The sequence below is a fragment of the Octodon degus genome, unplaced genomic scaffold, assembly GCF_000260255.1.
Source record: "Octodon degus isolate 3935 unplaced genomic scaffold, OctDeg1.0 scaffold00077, whole genome shotgun sequence".
Classification (NCBI taxonomy): Eukaryota; Metazoa; Chordata; class Mammalia; order Rodentia; family Octodontidae; genus Octodon; species Octodon degus.
The window spans coordinates 6,620,166-6,641,146 of NW_004524653.1; the positions used below are offsets into that span (position 1 = coordinate 6,620,166).

Here is a 20,981-nt window from a genome sequence, read left to right on the forward strand (position 1 = left end):
TCATGTTTGCATCTTGTACAGCAATTAACCACTAGGAAGAATGTATGCAATGTGTTAATTATTGAAACTGTCCCTCCAATTTGATTTGAAACTCTCTCATTGCTATTTGTTTCTCAATAAAATTATGAAAAACAAAACAAATGCATGCTAAGGCTGGCTTGCCTTCTTCCTACCTTGAGCAAAGATGTGAGATTTGGAGGTGCAAAGCCATCTTATGGTCATGAGGCGAGGCTAAAAAAAGAAAAAACCAAATGCTGGAGAAGGCAAAGTAGAAAACCGTAATAGAAGAAAAGGCACGGATCCCTGCTGTCAGTCTCGAGCAGCTGAATTGCACGAGCAGTTTCCTGCCTTCAGACATCTGAGAGGAGGCAGTGGCCCTCTCCTCTTCCCACTTCTACCAGCTCAAGCTTCTGTGGTTCAGGTGTGAGGCATTTCTGTCCACAGAAGGAAGCAGAGGCCCCGTTCCCCAGTCAGAAAAGACTGCAGCTGAGTCAGCAGCGACATGCCGCACTGCTCACCTTAGCTGCTATAATGGCTGGCTACAAACGGAATATGACTTCATGATGCTGTAGTTTTGGAGGTCGAGGTGGGTCACACTGGACTAAAGTCATGGTGGCAGCAGCACTGGGCTCCTCTGAGGCTCTGGGGAGAACCCATTTCCAGTCTCTGTGACATGCATGGATTGCCTACAGTCCTTGGCCTGTGGCCCCTTCCCCCACCTTCAAAATATGAAGGCCTCACCCCTTTCACCTGTTTCCTCAGTGTCTTTCCCTCTTCTCCCTTGGCCTTGTCTTCTTCCCTCTCATGAGTGCCGCTGTGATACTCCATAAAGCTCAATCCTCGTGATGACATTGGGGTTCCCCAGGTAGCCTAGGATCACCTCCCCATCGTCTGCAGAGTCCCTTTGCCATCCAAGCGACCTATTTCCAGGTTCCAAGGCCTGAGATGTTGACATATTTGGGGGCCACTAGTCAGCCTGCCACATGTGCCAGGTCGGTCTCGCACCTGTGACCAGGGCACTGTGGTGACGGAAGATGGTGACCACAGAGAAAGGCGGTCTGATGGTGGTGATGGTGGTGCAAAGGCTTCAGGTGAGGAGCATGTGGGGACTGTCTGCCAACTTCCCAAAGTCTAAACTTATTCCAAAAATTTTTTATTTTTATTTATTTGTTATTTATTTTGGTGGTACCGGGTATTGAACTCAGGACCTCACACTTGCCAGAAAGTTATTTTTAAAAAAGGGTTTAATTTGAATATTTACTCCAAGGGCCAGCCAAATAGCTCAGTGGATTAAAGTGCCTGCAAGAAGGCGTAGGGGCCAAGGTTTGATTCCTGGGTCTGCAGTGCTGGCCCCACCCCCAGGGCTCGCTGAGATAATCGAGACTGGGCGTGTTGGCTTGCACCTGTAATCTCAGCTCTTGGGAGGCTGTAAACAGGAGGATCATGAGTCTGATCTAGTAGTGAGACCCTGAACACCCTGTGGACCCTTCCCTAAAATGCAAAAATAAAATAAACACGTACTGGGGCCAGAGAGTTAGCTCAGCTGTCTAAGCACCTACCTGGCAAGCACAAGGACCCAGGTTCGATTTCTGGTACTGCATGCCGAGCTGGACCCCCAGGCAAGTTGAGCCAGCCGCTGAGACCAGGCGTGGCACACATCTGTAATCTCAGCACTGGGGAGGCTGAGACAGGAGGAAGGAGGATCACTGAGTCGGAACTGTATAGTGAGACTATAAAAAAAATAAATTTTTAAAAAATGCACTGTATTTTTTTGATCAGCCTTTGTCTGTTCTTACCCCTTTCTAGTGCTGAATGTCTGTTCTTTTAGAACCAATTCCTGTTCAGTCCTCAAAACCCAGCTCAGCAGCCCCCACCTCCAGGCGGCCTTCCCTGCTGCCTCCTGTGGTCAGATACCTTCTGGGCTCTCCTTCCTGGAATCTGCTTGTCCTCTCATCAACCACGCAATGTAGAAACGAGCTGTTTACACAACTCCCTTTAAAATGTGAGCTGCTCTCTCCCCGCACAGCTCCACCCCCAAGGGGCCTGGATGACCCAGTGCTGGCGGATGCCCACTGTCCGCCCCTGTGTGCCAGGCTGAGGGCCGCACACTGAGTCCTTATGTCCACATCCTTAGCCTGCTGGCAAGGCTTGGGAGCCCTTCAGGGTTAGGCAGGCTCAGCACAGTCACTGCAGGACAAAGGAGGTGCCAGGGACAGAATCTGTCCATCCCTGTGCCTGCTCCATCCTCAGTTCATGCTTGGCCAAGTCACAATGCGGTGCTGGGTGGATAGTAGAGCAAGCCTCGGCCCAAGAGCGACCCTGGAGGACCATGTCTGTGTTGCAAAGGAGGGACCCAAAGGCCTTATCACTGTGTGATCCCAGAATTCTGTACACACATGCACCTGCACACACACACACACACACACACACACACACATGCATGCACACACATGCACACTGACAGCTGTGGCCCAGCAGCCAGCTCTGGCCTTCACACTCTGAGCATCTTTCTTGGGTCCCTGGATCGTGACCCCCAAAACCAAGTCACTTCAGGATGGGCCGAGTCCAGGGGCTGGGCTGGGCTGTGTCTTGCGGCCCTCCCTCATCCCACCTGTCCCCTTACTTTCCTGTGTTGTGACCCCATAGCAAAGCAAATTCCCCCAAGGGACTGTCCCTGGCTTCCCCCTTACCTGCTCAGCCGCTTCCCAACAGGACGACCTCTCTTTTTTAGTAATTCACACCCAAATCCCCCCAAATCTTGCTGGCCGACCTCAGGAGTGTTTCTTCATGTCTGAATCAGCCAAGTGGATCAAAGGAAGTCTATGCTAATTGACCAGGCCTGGGTGTTGGTCCCTCCTAAAAATGGGGTGACTCCATCCCTAGTGAAAAGGCACAAGGCAGAGGCAAGGTGTCTGTAAGAGACCCGAGGCACTGTCCCTGGAGCTGACAGCACACATCTACCTTCCAGGATGCATCAGCCACAGAGCAGCACTTGCTCCTGAAGGACACATCAGGAGCCGAGTCCAGTCTTGGGATGGGGGGCCTGCCACCCCACCCTGGGCGCTCAGAGCACCCATCACGCATGGTACAGGCACTTGGGACACCAGGCTTCTGCCACCCTCACATGCCCAGCTCGGATCTCTTGGGATCCAAAATGGGGCGGGTGGCGGACTATAAATATTCTCTGCTATTAAGCCTCACTCAGGACCAACTGGTGGCACTTGGAGGAGGAGGCCAGAGCGGTTCCTTTGGAGATAGCAGCCACTTTCCACCACACTGATAAAAAAGGAAGGTGTGAAGCGAAGTGACATTTATGTGCTAGGAAAATCACTCCACCCTCCTGCTGCACTGCGGCCTCGGGAGCGGGAGGTGGGGGTCCCAGCTGTGTGTCCTGTCACCCTCTTGGTGGGGGCACCTGGCCTGGCCCCTGCCTGCCTCAGCAGCCAGGTGGGCCCAGCCTCTACCCTTCTCCCCACCCCCACCCCATCTGCCATGGGTTACTTAAATACCAGCCAGTGCCAGTTCAGAAACGTGGAGAGTAAGAAAGGAAAGCAAGGTGGCAGGCAGGGAAGGAAGGTGATAAGTCACTGCATGCTCCTCCCTCAGGGCGGCAGAGCACAGTTTATTCTGGTTGTCACTACCAACGCTGGCAGCTCTTTGGGAGAGGAGAGTTTAGGAGCTACAAAGACCTGTGTTCAAACATAAGCTCAAACAAGCTCCCCTATGGGCCAGCAGGCCACAGTCCTTGGACCACAGACCTCAAGCCACTTCTCTCAGTCTTGGTGCCCTCATCTATAAAATGGGATCAGTCTGTTTGTTGCTCCTGTCTCTAGTGTGATCCCATGCTGGGTGCCATGGCTGTTTCCTAAGCCCTGGGGACTCCTGTTGCCTCAGAGTCACCAGGCTCAGTGTCACCTCCCTGATCACCCCATTTGAATTAGTCACCTTTCTCATGTGCCGAGAAAATATCTGACATCCGAGATTTCAAGGAAGCTGGGTTTGCTGTGGTTCACAGTCTCAGTGGGTTCAGCCCATCATCCATCTGTACCAAGAAGGAAATGCCCTGGCTGAGGTCAGCTGCTCACCTCCAGGCAGCCAGAAAGAGAGCAAGAAGGGAGGCGTGTCCACGCACACTCCCAGTGCTCACCCCTTCCCATAAGGTCCCACCTAAAAAGAGACTTTAGCAGGATGATCTAGCTCTAAACCCTAACACTAGTGAGCACAGCCACCCACCCTGCAGATGTGTCCCAGCTCCTCACACCAAGATTGTTACTTATTTTTGGGGTCTTGCTCTGTAGCCCAGGCTGGCCTCGAACTTGTGACTCTCCCGTCTCAGCCCCCTAGGTGCTGGGATTACAGGCCTGGGCCACCACACCCACCTTGTACAATGACCTTTTCTTTCTTATCTGTTTGTTATCTAGCTCGCACGCAGCAGGGCAAATACACTGAGGCAGGGAGCCTTTTTGTCCTATTTAGCTTTATGCCCCGTTCCTGGTCCCCAGCGGCATGCCTGGCATGGAAAACGGGGGAAAGAGGAAAGGTAGAACAGAAGAGAGAAGGAAGGGAGCTCCTCCAACCCTACCCCGAGCTTATATGGAACCTTCTACTCTTGCTTCATACAAAAACTCAGCCCCTCGACCCACATCCCCCCGCCTAAGCCTGCGTAAGTGGCTGCCTTGTTAGGTGACAGTCCTGAGGCTCTTACATGTAACTTCTGTCTTTTGTGCAAGTCGGTCCAGCTCACAGGTGCTGTTTTCCTAGCTCTGTTCTCAGAGCTGTCCAACACAATTCTCATCTGCTATTTCCACTGCTTGTCATACCCTTCCCAGCACCATGGTACCAAATTGCTTGGAGAGCCACTCCTCCCCCATAGTGGGTCCCTGCAGGTTGGAAGGAGCTGCCCCCTCCTCACCCCAGGGATGGGCATGTGACCCAGCCTTGGCCAATGAGAATGCAGCATCATGTTGGACACAGTGATTGGTTAGCAGAGGTCATATGACTCCACTGGGTCCAGGGACACCGAATCCCAGGGCTGCTACTATAAATTAATTAGCTGTCTTAATTAGTATTTCTGTTAAGAATGCCAAGCTAGCAGATATAAACCAGGAGCTTACAGCCATGTCCCCACAGGATAGGGAGGGACAGCCAAGCCCAGAGGCAAAGAGAGACAGACCTCTAAAGACACCCTTTGAGCGCCTGGATCCAGATTTGCCTGAAGTAGAATCCACTCCTGAAATTTTCCGTAATTTCCCTTTCTGCTTAAGCCAGTTTGGCCTGAGCTGTCAGTTGCCACTAAAATGTTCTGACTCATAGAGCAGGTATTAGCAGCTCGCTCAGGGAGAAGTGTGAAGTGACAGCCACGGGGGGCAGAATGGCTGCCACAGAGACAGGAGCTGGCTTCCCCACCTTGCCAGCTCTGCCAGCTGGAGCCTGTGCCAGCCTCACCACCATCACTCCACGTGGTACCGTGACTCTGAGCGGCAGCCTTCCCACCCGTGACGGCTGGCAGTGGCAGAAAGCTTCCTTAGAGGACCAGCTCTGCCCCCCGGGGGCTCCTGATCACCGTGTGCTGGAGGTGCCCGCCTGCTTCAAGAGATTTCAGGGCAAAAAAGAAATCTGAGGCGCAGGTCATATCTTTGGAGGAAAAAGAGGACGTGCCTAACCTTCTTGAGGGCCATGTGGCCCTGTCCTGGGCCACCTCAGGCCTGCTCCCTGGAAGCTGTGTGCACTTCAGATGAGCCCAGGGCCGAGCTCCCCTGACGGGCAAGCGCATGCCTGCTGCATCCTCCACAGGAGACGACTCCAGGAAGCAGGCCCTTGGAGGACGCCCTGCCCCCAGCCTCGCCTCACAGGGGAAACTCAGCTCAGGCTATGAATCACCCCTAAAGGCCCCTCCGTATGACAGGTGTCAACTCTCCTGTCAGCTTCTCAGAAAGAGTGACAGGCTCGGCTCTCCTGGGATCTCTGACTCAAGGCAGCCGGTTTTCTGCCTGCTTCTCTCCTCGGCTAGCAGGCTCCTCACAGTGTTCCCTGCCTCTGCTCCGGCAACCCTCCACTCAGCCCCCAGACAGCTGCCCTGAAATGCAGATCCAACCCTCTCTCACTGGGGCACATATTTTCTCTGAAGGTCCAGAAAGCAGGCAGCATGCATTTGGGGCTTTGTGGCCACACAGGCTCGGTCACAGTGCTCCACTTGTGCCACGGCACAAGCAGCAGCTGTGGACCTTCAGGTTATCTCTGTGCACCAGAAAAACTTTACAGAAACAGATGGTGGGCTGTGTGTAGTTTGTCAGCCTCTGCTCTAAGGAAAGGAGCAAATAACTACCTCCACATGTCAGCTACCCACCTAGAGGAAGATGTCACCTGCCCTGAAGGGTTGTTGGAAGATTTGTTAAAAGATCGCACTTGGCAGAGTTGAGCAGCCAGGAAGCACTCAGTAGGGGCCACTCAGAGCGAAGTGGCCACCACTGCTGGCTTTGCGCATGTCATACCTGGGCTGTGCTGACTCTATGGAAGGAACTTAGGGGGCCGCAGACTCTTCTTTGGTGGTTCGAAGTGCACAGTAGGGGTGAAGGTACCAGAAACAGCTGAGCACCTACTGTTTGCCAGGCATAAGCCCTAAGGTGCTGGGTGATCAGAGTCAACCCTAAGGCTACTTTCAGTCTCGGAAGCAAGTCTTAGACAGCTAAGGGAATGGGGGGACTGCGAGAATCTGTGTCCACACAAGACTGCCTGCCTACTATGTGCTGGGCCCTGTGCAGGTGCCAGGGCTGCCAGGAGGACCCAGCAGCAAGCTCTGCCTTGGAAAGAAGGCATTTCTGAAAAATGCATTCCTGTCTATAAACGTCTGGCTGGCCCTGGCTCTAGGGCCACTGTTGTGCTCTTCCCATGCACTGTCCTGCTTCTGTCTCCAGCCACTTACCTTTCTCAGAGCACAGCACCCCGGTACCTAGAACTGCCAATGGGGTGAAGAAGATGACCAAAGCCTGGGCTCCTCGATACACCAACAGCCCGCTGGCCATGGCAGCTGATTCCAGGTGAGTGCTTGGGTCAGCGAGGGAGAAGGGGACCCGGCCTTTTCCCAGTTATGTGACCTCTGGAGGATCTGCAGTGGGAACCGCTGGCACCAACTTGCTCCCAGACAGAGAAGGAGAATGAAACCGACAGGGAGCAAGGCAGCACACAGAGATGGAGGTGCAGGGTCTGCCTACCTCCTCTGTGTGCCCAGAGAGTCCCCTATCCCTGCATTGGTCATGCACGCAAACACATCAGTTCTTGGTGCGTGCAAGCCATAAGCAACCAATTTTCTGTTCCATCTGGGCCACAAGTACTCTAAGTGACAACTTGCTTAGGGCCCGTCACCCATTTTTTGGAAGTTAAGTAATAATTCCCACTTAGCTTTTAAGGAGAAGCCGCCGTGCCCCTGGATCATTACCAAAGGCCAGCCGATCCACACGAACAGGTCTATTATCTGCTGTTTGCCTGTTCATTTGCAATAGCGCTTCGGCCGCTTCAAGGTGGATTAGCTCTGACAATGTTAGTTGCTTGCAGGACTCACGCTGGGATATGATTATGGCTTGTCTCACGTCTTATTTAGATTCATAACCATGTGTCTCGCTTTTCAGTGAGTCGGAAAGTTCCAGGAGGCAACAGTCATGTCTGTGAATTGAACAAATGATTAATCATCTGTGATGTCCCAGACTCTGCCCAGAAACCAGGAACACGGACAATAATAAGAGGCTGCGGCTCTCTCCAGGGGAGGACGTGAGCGTCGCTGACGGAAGCATGTAGTACACGGTGTACCATCACCTTCCGAGTAGTTGCTCAGAATCCAAGACACAGACCTAAGTATTGTTATTCTCTTATCATTTTTGTCATAAAAATTTATTTTTTCATAAATGAAAGTAGATCATGGAGACAAACACAAGTGGGAGAATGCTCATTGGTTGGCAGCATTCTGGCAAGGCTTGAGGGTGTGAGCGCTACAACTGCCCTGGGGCAGCGAGCCTGCATGTAATAGAAGGGGCAGGCAGAGTCTTGCATGCCTAGAATCCTAGCTATTCAGGAGGCTGAGGCAGGAGGATCGCAAGTTTGAGACCCATCTGGAAAATTTAGCTAGATCCTGTCTCAAAACAAAACAAAACAAAACAAAACAAAACACTAAATGGGGAGGAAGCTCAGTTGTAGCATCAGGGCAAAACAATGTACCGTGACAGGATGGTTTCAGAAGCAAGTAGCCACAAAATGCAATACAGAACATTTATATCATGTAACTAGAAAGTGTGGTTAAGAGCCAGCTCCTGCACTGGATGATCCAGAGGCTTACCCAAGCCCCTGAGGCCAATTCCCAAAACATTCCCTATACCACACCTAGCTACTCCTTTCCACAGGCGCATCCTTAGGATTTGCCCTCATTGGGCCTTTAAAAATCACAGGTTTGGTTGTAAGCCAATTACAGGGCAGGAAAGTGCATCCCATAAACCAATCAGAGCCCACTACACGAGCAGGCAGAGTGGGCTTCTCTCCCAGTGGGAAGGCTGCAGAATGGAAGGTCCTTTATCTGAAGGGAATGGAAAGGGAAAGGGGAGACGATATGGCTACAGCAAATGTGTACTGTTCTCCTCAGAGATGAACCTCAGACCAGACTTCCTACACTGGTACTAACCCGCTCCCACTGTGTGCTCCAAAGTCACTGCACTGTTACAGGGACAGGAGCAGTACCCACTGTTGGCCCGTGCTGTCCAGTGCCTGATGCTGCAGAGCCCCATGCTGGCCCTCGAGGGTCCCTTTGAGCCAGTCCTGAGGAATGTGCTTGCTTTCATTTTGCTGATTCAGAAACTGAGGCCTAGAGAGCTGGAGTCACCGGGCCAAAGGTGTGAACCTGTGTCTTACCTACTCTCCTTGTGGCTGGGTAGAATACCAGATACCCACAATTTAAAGGAGTGCGATGGTTTGTTTCTGTGTGCCTCCCCCAAAGCTTCAAGCAGTCAGAGCTTCTTCAGAGGTGGTTAAATCTAGAGTGTGATGCTGGGATTAAGGGTCTATGATTACTCAGTCAGTCCACCAATTGGCTGACGAAGTTCTGCTGGGATTAAGGGTGTAAGTGCTACACCTGCTCTAAAGTAGGAGCCTGCACAGAATATAGTGTCTTCTTCCCTTGTTGCTTGTGCCGTCTCACAGGCGCCATGAACTGGTCTCTGTGAAGCCTCCTTGCCTCAGAGCCAGCCGAGTGTGGACTGAAACCTTTACAAACTGAGCTAAACAAACCTTTCCCGGTTAGCCTTGGGTGTCTGGTGTTATGTCTCAGTCATGGGAGAAAAGTAACTAAGACAAGGAGGAAAGGTTTATCTGGGCTCGGAGTTACAGTCCGCAGTTGGCTGGCTCCGAGGCAGCGTGGCATGGCAGAGGGCCACGGACGGGAAAGTGCTCAGTTCCGCTCTCCACCTGCCTGGAAGTAGCGGGAGAATCAAGGGAGGAGCCGGGAGGGGCGGAGCAGCCTTCAGCCACGCCCACAGCCTGCCTCTCAGCAGGGTCCCTCCTCCTAACAAGTCACCTAGGGTGCCCCAGCTGGTGAAAGGACTGGCAACTTTGGCACTCTGCAAATCCTAGTGGGCAGTCTCTGCCCCTGTGTGTAGTTTCTTTCTCAGCCACAAGGAAATGTAACAGGAAAGCTTCAGTATCTCTTCAGAGCACCTGATGCTCTCAATGAAAGTCAATTCTACCACAAAAATAAGCTCTACACTATGGCATTGTGTTGTTTGCGCAAAAACACACAGCGTTACTTTCTAGAATCTGCACAGCCAACACTTGCGTGGATTCTTTCTAATGCGGGGAGAGGGGGTGTTACAAGCTGTCACTTCAGGACAGTACAGTGTGTGGGCTACAGAGCACCCAGGAGCAGGAACAGGCCATGGAGGTGGCCGAGGGCCGAGCACAGGGCCTTCTAATCTGCTTCCCTTGCTGGTCCTTGCAGCCGTTCCACTAGGTTGTGAGTTTGCCGCTCAGGGCTTGGATAAATTCTTGGCCTCTGCAGTGTAGCTGGTTCCACACCACCTCCTTTTCAGACAAAAACTCCAAGGAGTCCCTGCTCCCAGAAGCCCTTTCTTCTGGTGGGCGGGACAGAGGTGGTGACAGAGACTGAGGGAGAAGGTATAGAGGGTGCAGCCCCCCACTGGAAGTGGGCAGCTGTCATAGGAGACCTGAGATAAATATGCCCTTTGCTTGGCTGTTTCTGGACTTGGTGAATAAACTGTGTGTCGCCTCTGCCGAAGGATCTGGGCCTCTTCCTGCCCAACTCCTGGAGCCTGACATCAGCCTAGAACTGCAGCTTTTCTCTCTTTTCTTTCCTTTTCTGCTTCAGTACAGAGGAATAAACCTAGGGAGTACTGGAGAACACCCCTACCTCTTTTTTATGTATTAATCAGAGATAGGGTTTCACTGAGTTGCCCAGGCTGGGATCAAACTTTCAATCCTCCTGCCTCCACCTCCCAGGTAGCTTGGATTATGCTATGCCTGGCATCTCCTGCATTTTTTGATTCCCTCCTTGAGCCAAGTTTGCCCCATTAAGATCCACCTCCAGTTCATTCTCCCTGCAGTTCAATGTGCCTGCCAAGACAGGGTTGCCTGTGAATGCTGTGTCTGAGTCTCAGCTACTAACTGGGAATGAGAGGCTGCAGAGACAGCTTGATAGTCTACGCGCCTGACTAGAAAGCACAAGGTCTTGAGTTCCATCCCCAGTACTATATGCTGTGCCAGCCCTGAAACTGGGCACAATGGCACACATCTGTAATCCTAGCATGAGGGAGGCTCAGAGAGGAGGGTCACTGTGAGTCTAAGCTGCATAGTGAGGCCATATACCAAATAAATAAATAAATTTTTTTTATTATTTATTTATTTATTTATTTATTGTGTGTGTGTGGCCAGCTCAGCCCACCAGGGGGCAGGGCTGGCTGGCATGTGGTGCTGGGGGATTGAACCGCGGTCCCTGTGCTTTGCTAAGCTTGTTCTAAGTAGGTGCTTTAGACCACTGAGCCATCTCACCAGCCCAATAAATAAATTTTTGAAAATGACAGTTACTCCCTCGGGGCCACCGCCCCTTTCTCTGTTATGGACATCATCATTCTTAGGTAAAGAACTGTACACACCTCAGCCCCCTTCCAATCAGACAGCCACCCCCAAATCCTTCTACTCAGATCCAGGGTCTGTTGCAGATCTATTCTATAAAGACATCATAACAATCTCACAGCACTTTGATGAGCACACAAAACCCTCAGCACAGCATCTGGACCAGACACCAGCACTTGGTCCTGATTCTTATGACCTTGTGTACAGCTTTTCAGGACCTCTGTGCCTCAGTTTCTTTGGGTGGCCCAGGGAAGATAGGTAATAACAGTAACAAACACAAGGTCTCACAGGGTAAGACCTCAACGAGCTGATGTAGGAAAAACTTCAAACAAAGCTGGCCCCCAGAAAGGCCTCAGTAAATGTGGACTCTTTGTTAGGTATGGAAACAGCAGCAGCATCAGGTGGCAGCGTGGCGGCATGGATGAGGATGTCACGCTCCGTAATGTCACACATGCCATGTCTGGGCTGTACCACCACTTAGCTCTTGGACAAGAGCCCCCTGTCCCTCTGAGCCTTGCTTTCTTCTCCAAGTGGGATGAAGACTGCCTGGCTGCGTGGGGCTGCCAGAGCCATAACTTAAATGCCACATGGACTGTCTTTGCTGATTACCAGCTGGGCTGCACAGGACCTGGAAAGGCAGGCTCCAGGGTCCAGGGGATCCAGGGCTCCTGGGCTCCCTGGCAGAGTAGCTCCTGGAATTGTTCACCCCAAGCTCCTTGGTGCCAACTTGAACAGTCCCAGTAAAAACCCCTGGCACTGATGAGCCTACCGCATAGATGACAGGTCACATGGGCTGTCATAGCTCGCACTGGGAAGTGACATGTGCCCCATGTAACACCACTGGACAGGGCCTCTATGAGCATGCACCCAGTTTCTTCCAAACTTGCCAGCTGGAGGGCTTGACCTGGACGTGACTCACATGACACCCAATCTGTCTGCCAGCAGGGGCATTGTGCTCAGCTCAGCCTGGGTGCCCTTCAAAACAAGGATGAAAAAAAAAAAAAAAAAAAAAGACAGAACATGGAATCTTTCAGATAACCAGACATCTAAAGACACCCAAACATTCACCTGGGATGCCTCATGGACTTTGCCCCGAGGCACAAGCATCCAGAGAACTTGGACCACTGATGTCCACCAACACCTTCCCATCTCATGCCCCTCCCCTTCTTTCAAGCCCTATAAAAACAGCCCTCTTCTCTTTGCTCCACACAGGCAGCCTTTGTGCCCTCTGCCTGCCTGCACCCAGGGCACAGTACATTCCACGCCATGTTGCTTTTATGTGAGCTGGTGGTCTCAGCCGGTCTCCTACCAATCCTTACCCCAGCCTCTGCCCCCTGCTGATTTTTGCCCCATAGGCCCTCACACGGTAACTCACCACCATGAACACAGCAGTATGCTGAGTCCTCCCACAAATCACCCGCAGCCCTCCCACAGTCCCTGCCCCATCCTCAGACCTCAGCCAGGAGAAAGCTCAAATCGAGTTGCCGTGGCACTCAGGCACTGAATGCCCTTACTTGCAAGACTCAAGCAAGAGAGATCTCCTCTACCCGAAAGTCACTTATTCCCTTTCTAAAAAGCTCAAAAACATACTGATGTGTGTGGATCCAGAGCCGAGAAAGACAGGAGTTAAGATAGGCAGCGTCAAGGTTTGGGGTTTTTGCAAAGGAAACAATACAATACAGGACATACATTTTAAGATTATTTTATAATGAATCACCCAGAGAATCATACGCAAAGAGTGCAGGCAATCTGTCCACACACTAAATCCAGAGAATCCACCTGAGGGCCTGGATCCCAATATCCTACACGAGTCCAGCTGAAAACCTAGAGCTCATGGCAATACCTCCCACGAGTCCAGCTGGAGGCCTACAGCCCATGACAATGTCGCATGCAGGCCTACTTCACGGATCTGCACTGGGAAGGCCCGAAGTTCAGTGTCGGAAGCTAGAAAGTCTGTGCCGGGAAGTGAAAGATCTGTGCTAGCAGGCTCAGGGATCTGTACTGGAGCCAGGAAGTGATGCTCAAGGTAAGAACCAGAGCTCCCCGGAAAGTACCACAGCCATCCTCAGCAGCAGTGAGGTCCCCAACTCCTCTGATGATGTAGAAAGCTGAGTTCCCATCAGAAAATGCTCAAGGTAGGACCAGAGCTCCCCCAAAGTGAACCACAAGCATTCTCAGCAACAACGAGGTGCCGAGCTCCTCCTCTGACAAGAACAGCCAAGTTCACCAGGAAAGCCAGCATGATAAGGTCACCCAGCAGCACGGCCCAAGAGAACCGGCACATCCAACTCCAAGAGCTGCTCCAAACAGCTTCTCCAGCTCTGCCTCTCATACCTCTGGCAACAGCCTTCAGGTGGCCTCCCACACCCAGCACCGTGCGAGTTCAGTTCAGCTGGGTGTAACAAGTTGCCCACCAGCTGACATCTGCCACAGGCAGCTTGAGCGGAGGCACGACCTCCTTCCTCTTCCTTACTGGAGAGGACTCAGTTGGTGTGGACTTCTCTCTGCCCTCCTGGAATGGAACGCAGGGCCTTTCCACTGAACTGCAGTCCCAGGCTGGGCTAAAACTTTTGATCTTCCTGCCTCAGCTTCCCAGAGTTCTAGGATGACAGGCACAGCTGACAAGACAGGTTCTTTCTACCCTTGAGGAGGAGTCCTGGCTACTCGATTCCTCAGCCTCTTCCTTGTGGCTAGGGACCAATGACAAGGGCCAGCAGACAGGGAAGTGTCCGTCACAGCAGAAAGGAGGGAGTTCCAAAAGGGGAGAAGATCAGATAAAAAGAAAAACTTTAGGGAATGAGTAAAAAATTAAAGGGCTAAAAAAACACATGAAGGTTGAACAAAAGATTATTTTACCTTCTTTGAGTATGAAAGAAAAGTGTCACTGTGTGGCACTGTGTACTAATGAAAGAACTAGGGAAAGACTTTCTGTGGGGGTGGGAGGGTTGATACAGGGTCTCTCTGCACAGTCCAGGCTGGTCTTGAACTCACTGTGTAGCCCAGGTTGGTCTCCAACTCACTGCATTCCTCTCGCCTTGGCCTCCCAAGTGCTGAGATTACAGATCTGCACCACCATGCCTGCGCTGGGGAAAGAATTTTTAAAAGGAGGTTTTGAATGTATTATGAATGAATTCTTTTTCTGGCATGTTATTCAAAATAATCCAACAAAGATTCAAATTAGTCTAAATTAGTTCGGTGTTGCTAAACTTTCTTCTCTCTTTCTTCCTTCCTTTCTTGCATTGATTATGTTCAAGAATGGATCACAGGGTACCCGAGGCAGGATAAAAGTAATAAAGATAAGTAGAAAGGAGAAATTCAGTTTTTGGTCTTGCTTCCTACCTGAAAACTTTGGGTTTGGCCAGGGCGCTGCTCAGCTCAGCCCGGAGCTGTGGTAGTTACTGCAGGAGCAGCTGTCATGCAAGGTTTATCCGCCCCAAATGTATGTAGCTTCATTCACCCTCCTCAAGACTGAGGACACCAGGACAAGAGCAGCTAAAGTACTTTTCAGGATGTGCAGGGACGCTCACTTGTCATGCTTCACAACATCCAGGTCCAGACCCCCAGGAACGACACCAAGACTCTAAGCCTCCCCTCATCTTGGGTTCCGGGGACAGCAGGGCCTTGCAGACCACCCTGGGAGAAGGTCACCTTCCCCCAAGCAGGAGCCATTCCCTGTGATGGGAACTGGACCAGCACTCCTCCAGTGCAAGCTGTCATCTGGGAGATGAATGTCCCTCAGGCCACTGGGTCCCTCAAGAGCTGTGGGAGCCAGAGCTGAGGCAGGGACCACCAGCTCATGGCCCACCTCAGCCACTCCTGGCATCGTGCTTTCTGGAGTGGCCATCTGCACCCCTGAGCTGCAGGGGAAGAAGCCCCTTGAGGCACCCTAGCCAGAGGCTTTTCCTAGCTCTGTCTCTTTCTAGCTCAGCCTGGTACATCTGCCTATGCCTCCTACGCACCTGGAAACGCTTTTGCCGTGATGAGACTCAAGAAGCTAGTCGGTGGGCTGGGCTGAGGGCCCGGTCTACTCTCTAGGGAGGTGCAAGTGACCAGGTTTCTATGGCTCACACAAACCTCAGTTGTCAGTAAGCTCTCAGTCACCTTCCTCTCCATCTCTGCTGTGTCTCTGTCTCTATCTCCTGCAGAGTAGCCTGTTTCAGCAGCTGCCAGGTGCCATCTACCATCACTGGCTAATTTCCCCGGCTCGGCCAGCCTGCTCTCCACGCGAGCTGCTTCAGTTTCTTCTCTAGGACTAATGCAGTTTACAGCCTTTCCTGGAGACTCTGGGTCTCGGGCAGGGAGCCACGGAAGGTGAGGTGGGCCCCTCCCTGGGCTCGGATGCCCACGCTGAGCAGTCAGTGAAGCCGCGGTCATGTGTCCCCTTCACCCGAGGCTCACACTGGACCCCTGATCTTGGACAACTTAGGTTTCTTGTTCTCTGAATTTTAGAACAGATCACCTGTTTTTTCTCCTGCCCTTCACATCACAGAGGGCGGAGTCCCGGGGCCTTGCTGATGCTGGCTACACTGTGCCATTGAGCTACGCATGCATACACACGTGCACACGGGTACGCACATGCGTACGCACATAGGCACACCTGGGCTTTTAAGACATCTTAAGCAGGAAGATCCTGGAACAGACTACAAGGGGGCAGACATCGCCCAGGGATTCTGGTGCTGAAGATGCGGAGTACTGCGGGCCTGCTTGGTCCCCTGAAGACTCCTGAGTTTGGAGCAGGAAGGAAGAGCAACTCTCCAGGGAGAGGGCCAGATGCACCATGGGGACAGAATGTAATTTATGCAAATAAAGGGTATAAAATGTTATTGGAACAGGCTCTTCACAAAGAAGCTCCCCAGCACGGCTATAAACATCGAGGATGGGCTGTTTCATTGCTTATCGGGGAAATGCAAATGAAACTCGTAAAGCCACAGACGGCAGTGCCCTCCTCCGCCTGCAAGGTCAGTGTGAAAACACCAAGCCACGGAGCCCATAAAGCCCTGCTGGTCACAGGGCGAGAGGGAAGGAACAGCCAGACGAGGACCCGGCAGAACCACAGCTGCCGCACCTCGCTTGGGCCACACCCCAGCCCCAAGCAAGCTTTGTGATCCCAGAAGGTATGTGGTCACTCGGGGCCTGGATGGGTGACCAGGAAGAGCCAGCTCCTTGCAGACCTCCAGGGCCGGCAGGCACCCGGCCACCTCTCCACCCCAACCCTCGCAGATGACCACCTGCCTTCGCAGGGAGCCTTCCTACCTCGGCCTCAGCCGTGGACTTGGAGGTGGCCTGAGTGATTCCTGGATTATTTGGGACTGTTCCTGAGTCTGCTGAGCTTTCTGTGTTCCTGGGACACTGGACCAGACTGCTCTGGCGACCATGTTCTTTCTGCTGATTTCTTTCTGCTTGATAAAGGGCAGAGAAACTCTCAACCTGAAAGATAGCTGGGCCAAAGAATGAATTTAGGAACAATGGAGGTTAAGAGCAGAATATGTTTATTGGGGGGAAAGAAGGCTTGTGTTCGAGAGACAGACAGAAGGGGACCCAAGTGGCTTACCCAGGAAGCTGTCTCTTCCAGGGATTTTTATAGAGTAAAACCATGTGGTGAGGCGGGTCTAAGGTGGTGGAGAACATGTGAACTCACTTAGGTGGGCATGAGGTGAGACAAAGCTATGGTCAGCCAATGAGATGACAAGCGCCATTGCTCAGGTAAAGTGGATTAAATCCAACACCAAACGAGGAACTGAGTCACAGAAGAAGTGGGCAAGAACCTGGGACAGGGTCTCTTCCTGTTGGGAGTTGGGTTAGTGATGCTTTTGGGCTTTAAGGTCATTGACACCTATTTAGAATATCAATCCCTGGTGTCCATCCCTAGGGAGGGCTGGGCTGCATTTGTTTACTCTTTTTGTCTTGAAGTCTGGCCCAGACCTGTGCTGCTGTCTCTTCCAAAGTTGCAAGGTCACCTTGTCTTCCGTATGGTCTCCTTGAGGGCCTGGCTCTGTGTGACTGCCTAGGGTATTTCTATCCAATTTAGCTGCCTACAACAGCATGACCAAAACAACCCCTCTTGGCGGTCAACCAAATTTGGTATTGTTAAAATTCACTGTGTGGACGTCAAATGACAAGAGTGGCGGCAGGGTGCCTGCTTCCCAGTCTCCACACTGATAGGTTATGGCTCTAGTAAGAATTGCTGAATTATTATGGTGGTCATCTGATATGGCTGAATCCCTTAACATAACAGTTTATCTTCCCAATGACCACTTCCTCCTTCCCCACTCCAGACCCCAGGGTGGGCCTCGGGCTCCCTCCACCCATGGCTCAGCATCCTCGCGGCACACTGAGCACTTGCTGCCAATGCCTAGACCCTGTCAGTTCTGGTAAGTGTCACCCCTTTGGAGGACAGGCTAGACCTCCAGCTCCAGCTCCAGGGAGCCCAGGGAAGCCCTCAGATGCAGGCTGTAGCACCTCAGCCAGGGTGACAGGTCAGAAAGGGCAGTGGTGTCCTAAGCAGCCTGTGACACACGTGGACAGACGGATGGTCTTAGGAGGTAGTGCATTTCATTGGAGAAAACCAAACCTTTTAGGAACCACACGGGGGTGGGGGTGGGGGTGAGGCTGTCTCTGGAGGATTCGATTCCGTGGGCTGGGTGGGATAAGCCTGGTCCTAAAGGGAACCCTTCACCTTTCCTCCCTCTCTCAGCCAAGACCAGGAGTGGGGACAGGAGCACCACCCCTAGATGCAGTCTTTGTCCTGAATGCCACAGGCAGCTGATCAACAGAGGACCAGGCTGATTCAGCTCCTGATGGAGGCCAGGAGGTCGGAGATCAAGGGGCTGGGTGTGATGAAGATCTTCGTGCTGATGGAGCGGAGGCACACGGCAGCACATAGTGGAGGGACACATCCAAGAGACAGAGCCACACTGCCTTGCATGACAGGCCCACTCTCAAGAGAACCCATGAAGGGATTCATCTATTCAGAGGGTCCAAGCCCTCAGGCCCTAATCCCCTGTCCCTGTCTCTTAATAGGTCACAGTGGGGCTTAAGTGGCGCTTGGCCATGCTGAGGACCAAACACGGCTTTGCACTGAGCTACATCCTCAGTCCTTTAAAAAAATGTCTTATTTTGACACAAGTTGTCCAGGTGGGACTTGAACTTGCAGCCCTCCATTTGGGATTGTTATGGTTTGTGTCTAGGTGTTCCCCCAAAGCCTCATGCAGTCATGGGGTGGCTCTTGGAGTTTGTGATTATTGTGGGTGTGGGTGCTGCACCCACCCTGGGGCAGGTAATCTGCATTACAATGTGAGGAGCAGAGAGAGGCTGGCTGGCTGCCTGAGCTGCTGCCACCATGAAAGGTTGCTCTCTGCCATGTGCCGCTCCGCCTTGGCGCCGGCTGAGCATGAACTGAAACCTCCATTAACTGTGAGCTAAATAAACCTTTCCTTCCTTCATTTTGGGTGTCGGGTATTTGTCCCAGCAATGAGAGAAGAGTAACCGAGACGGGGATGTACCACCCCACCTGGCAGGGATCATGTGAACAGGAATGTTAGAAGGTGCATCTATACCACTGTGGTAAATTAGAGGACACAATCATGGGTGGCCACAAGGTCCTGGAAATTTTCTCCCCACCAATGTGGGGACACTAAGAGGGCTACTGAGCTCCCATCTTTGCACTCAGCAAGCCCCCCACAAGGGGGCAGTCTGGAAATTTCCACAGCCCTTGAGAAAGACACCCAAGTGGCAGAGAATGGGTGAGTAGCCCCAGAAAAGTCTTGGAATGGTGAGGTTGAGTGGGGCTGGGCAGGCGACAGGCAGCTGGACACTGCCCTGTAGAACCGGCCCAGCAGGCAGAACCCGCTCCCTCCCCATCCCCAAGCAAAGCAGGGCCTCCACATGCAGTAGCCTTGGGTGGGGGTGAAGGAATCTAAAACCCATAGGATCAAGACAGAAACCTGGAGGTGACCACTGACTTGACTAAAACTTCTACTCTGTAGAATAAGAGGCTAAATTCAATTGTGTGTGTGGGGGGAGGTCCATATTCGGTGCTATTGTTATTTTACAGTACTGGGGATTAAACCCAGGGAGCACTACGCTACATGCCCAGCCCTCTCTATTTCTTTCATCTGAGAGGAGTTCTTGCTAACTTGCCCAGGAGTGCCTCCAGTTCCCTGTCTTTCTGCTTCCTCCTCCAGGCTCGCTGGGATTGCAGATCTGAAGGTGTGGTAGAAAGAGCTCCCTTGAGAACAGAGTCTAAGTTAGTGCGGCCCGTGGGACCAGACTGCCCTAACCAGCATGGCCCTGGGGCTGTGCCTCCACCACCATACTTGGGTTCGCGCCTCCTCATTGGAAGAGGGACCAGCGCTGCTCCGCCACATTTCGAGGGTAATCGGGAGGATTGAGTGAGAGCACAGGTGGGAAGATGTTAAGATGACAGCGTAGAGGTGGTGGAAGCAACTGCGATGACCGTCCTGAGGACAGCATCATGGTGGAATCTGGGCTCTCAAAAAGCCAGGGAGAGCTGGCCCTGATGGCACAGCCCTGTCATCCCCACAGGCTGGGAGGTTGAGACAGGAGGATCTCAAATTCAAGCCTAGCCTGTGCAACTTAGCAACTTACTGAGACCCTGTCTCAAAACAACAACAAAAGAAATAAAAAGGGCTGGGAACGTAGGTGAGTATGAAGCTCCGGGGTTCATCCCCAGTACTGCAGGAAATAAGCCCAGAAGACACAGGCAGGGGTCTGCTGTCATAGGCAGAACAGGTGAAGCTTGTTTTCTAAAAGGAAAAGGAGCCCTGCCTGCGGCAAAGCACAGGCCCAGCTGAAAAAGGAGAGCAGATCCTCATCTGATTGACAGGTCTAGTGGGGTGACAAAGCTGGAAACAAGGTCAAGCACACTGCTGAGTTGCAGCTGTGACATTCAGCTCTGACAGCCACATCAGCGTACACAACACTCCTAGAAAGTGACAATGCGGCCTTATCCCCGAGCCCTAGAACTGTTACAGTGGGGATGGAGGGCTTTGTCACCAACACAGGAGGGCACAGTCCCCACGGAGCAACTGCCTCTGCCTCTCAATCTCCAAAACCTAGATCTGTGAGGCTGGGAGTGCAGGATGTCGCGCCGCTGTCCACCCAGCACTAGTGTCTTCTGTGTAGGGCTTCTGAGCCTTCCTTGACAGGTGAGTCAGGCCAAACCTTTAGATGCTCAGCCCTGGAAATCCAGCCTCATGAGGATGCAGAGCCACGGGAATTCTCTGATGGGGTTGGATGACCAAGAACTGGCCCAGCCACTGTGGAAGGTTCAGCGCAGCATGCAAGTGCAAACTGGGCAGGTGCACAGGCACTTGGTTGTCAGGACCAAGTGGGCAGATGTCAGGATGCATCGAAGTCCCATAATGCCCTGGGTACCCCTGTATGGCAGCGCTGTCCCAGCAAAGCACCATCCAGAATGGACGAGGCTAAGAATCCTGTTCCCACCAGTGAGAAGAAATGAACCGTCCATCCCTACACATGCTCCATGGATCAATTAAGCAGAGCATGGGTCCTCTTGGAGGAAGTGAAATTGTCTTAGAAAGTCAGCCTCTGGAGAGGATGGACCACGCACTGGCTGGCTCTGGACAGTCTGGTGATAATATCCTGCTGTGTGACCACATGGACATCTCTGGGACAAAATTCCCAGATCCTCCTTTGCTCACTCATGCACACGCGCGCTCACTCTGTCTCTGTCTCTGTCTCTGTCTCTGTCTCTCTCTCTCTCTCTCTCTCTCTCTCTCTCTCTCTGTCTCTCTCTGTCTCTCTCTCTGTCTCTCTGTCTGTCTGTCTGTCTGTCTGTCTCTCTCTCTCTCTCTCTCTCTCTCTCTCTCTCTCTC

At 52.3% G+C, this 20,981-nt stretch overlaps 1 pseudogene; it reads left to right on the plus strand.

The window, feature by feature from the left end:
- The first annotated feature begins 1,034 nt into the window (after positions 1 to 1,034).
- LOC101574139 overlaps positions 1,035 to 20,981 on the plus strand; it is a 150,165-nt pseudogene continuing 130,218 nt past the window's right edge.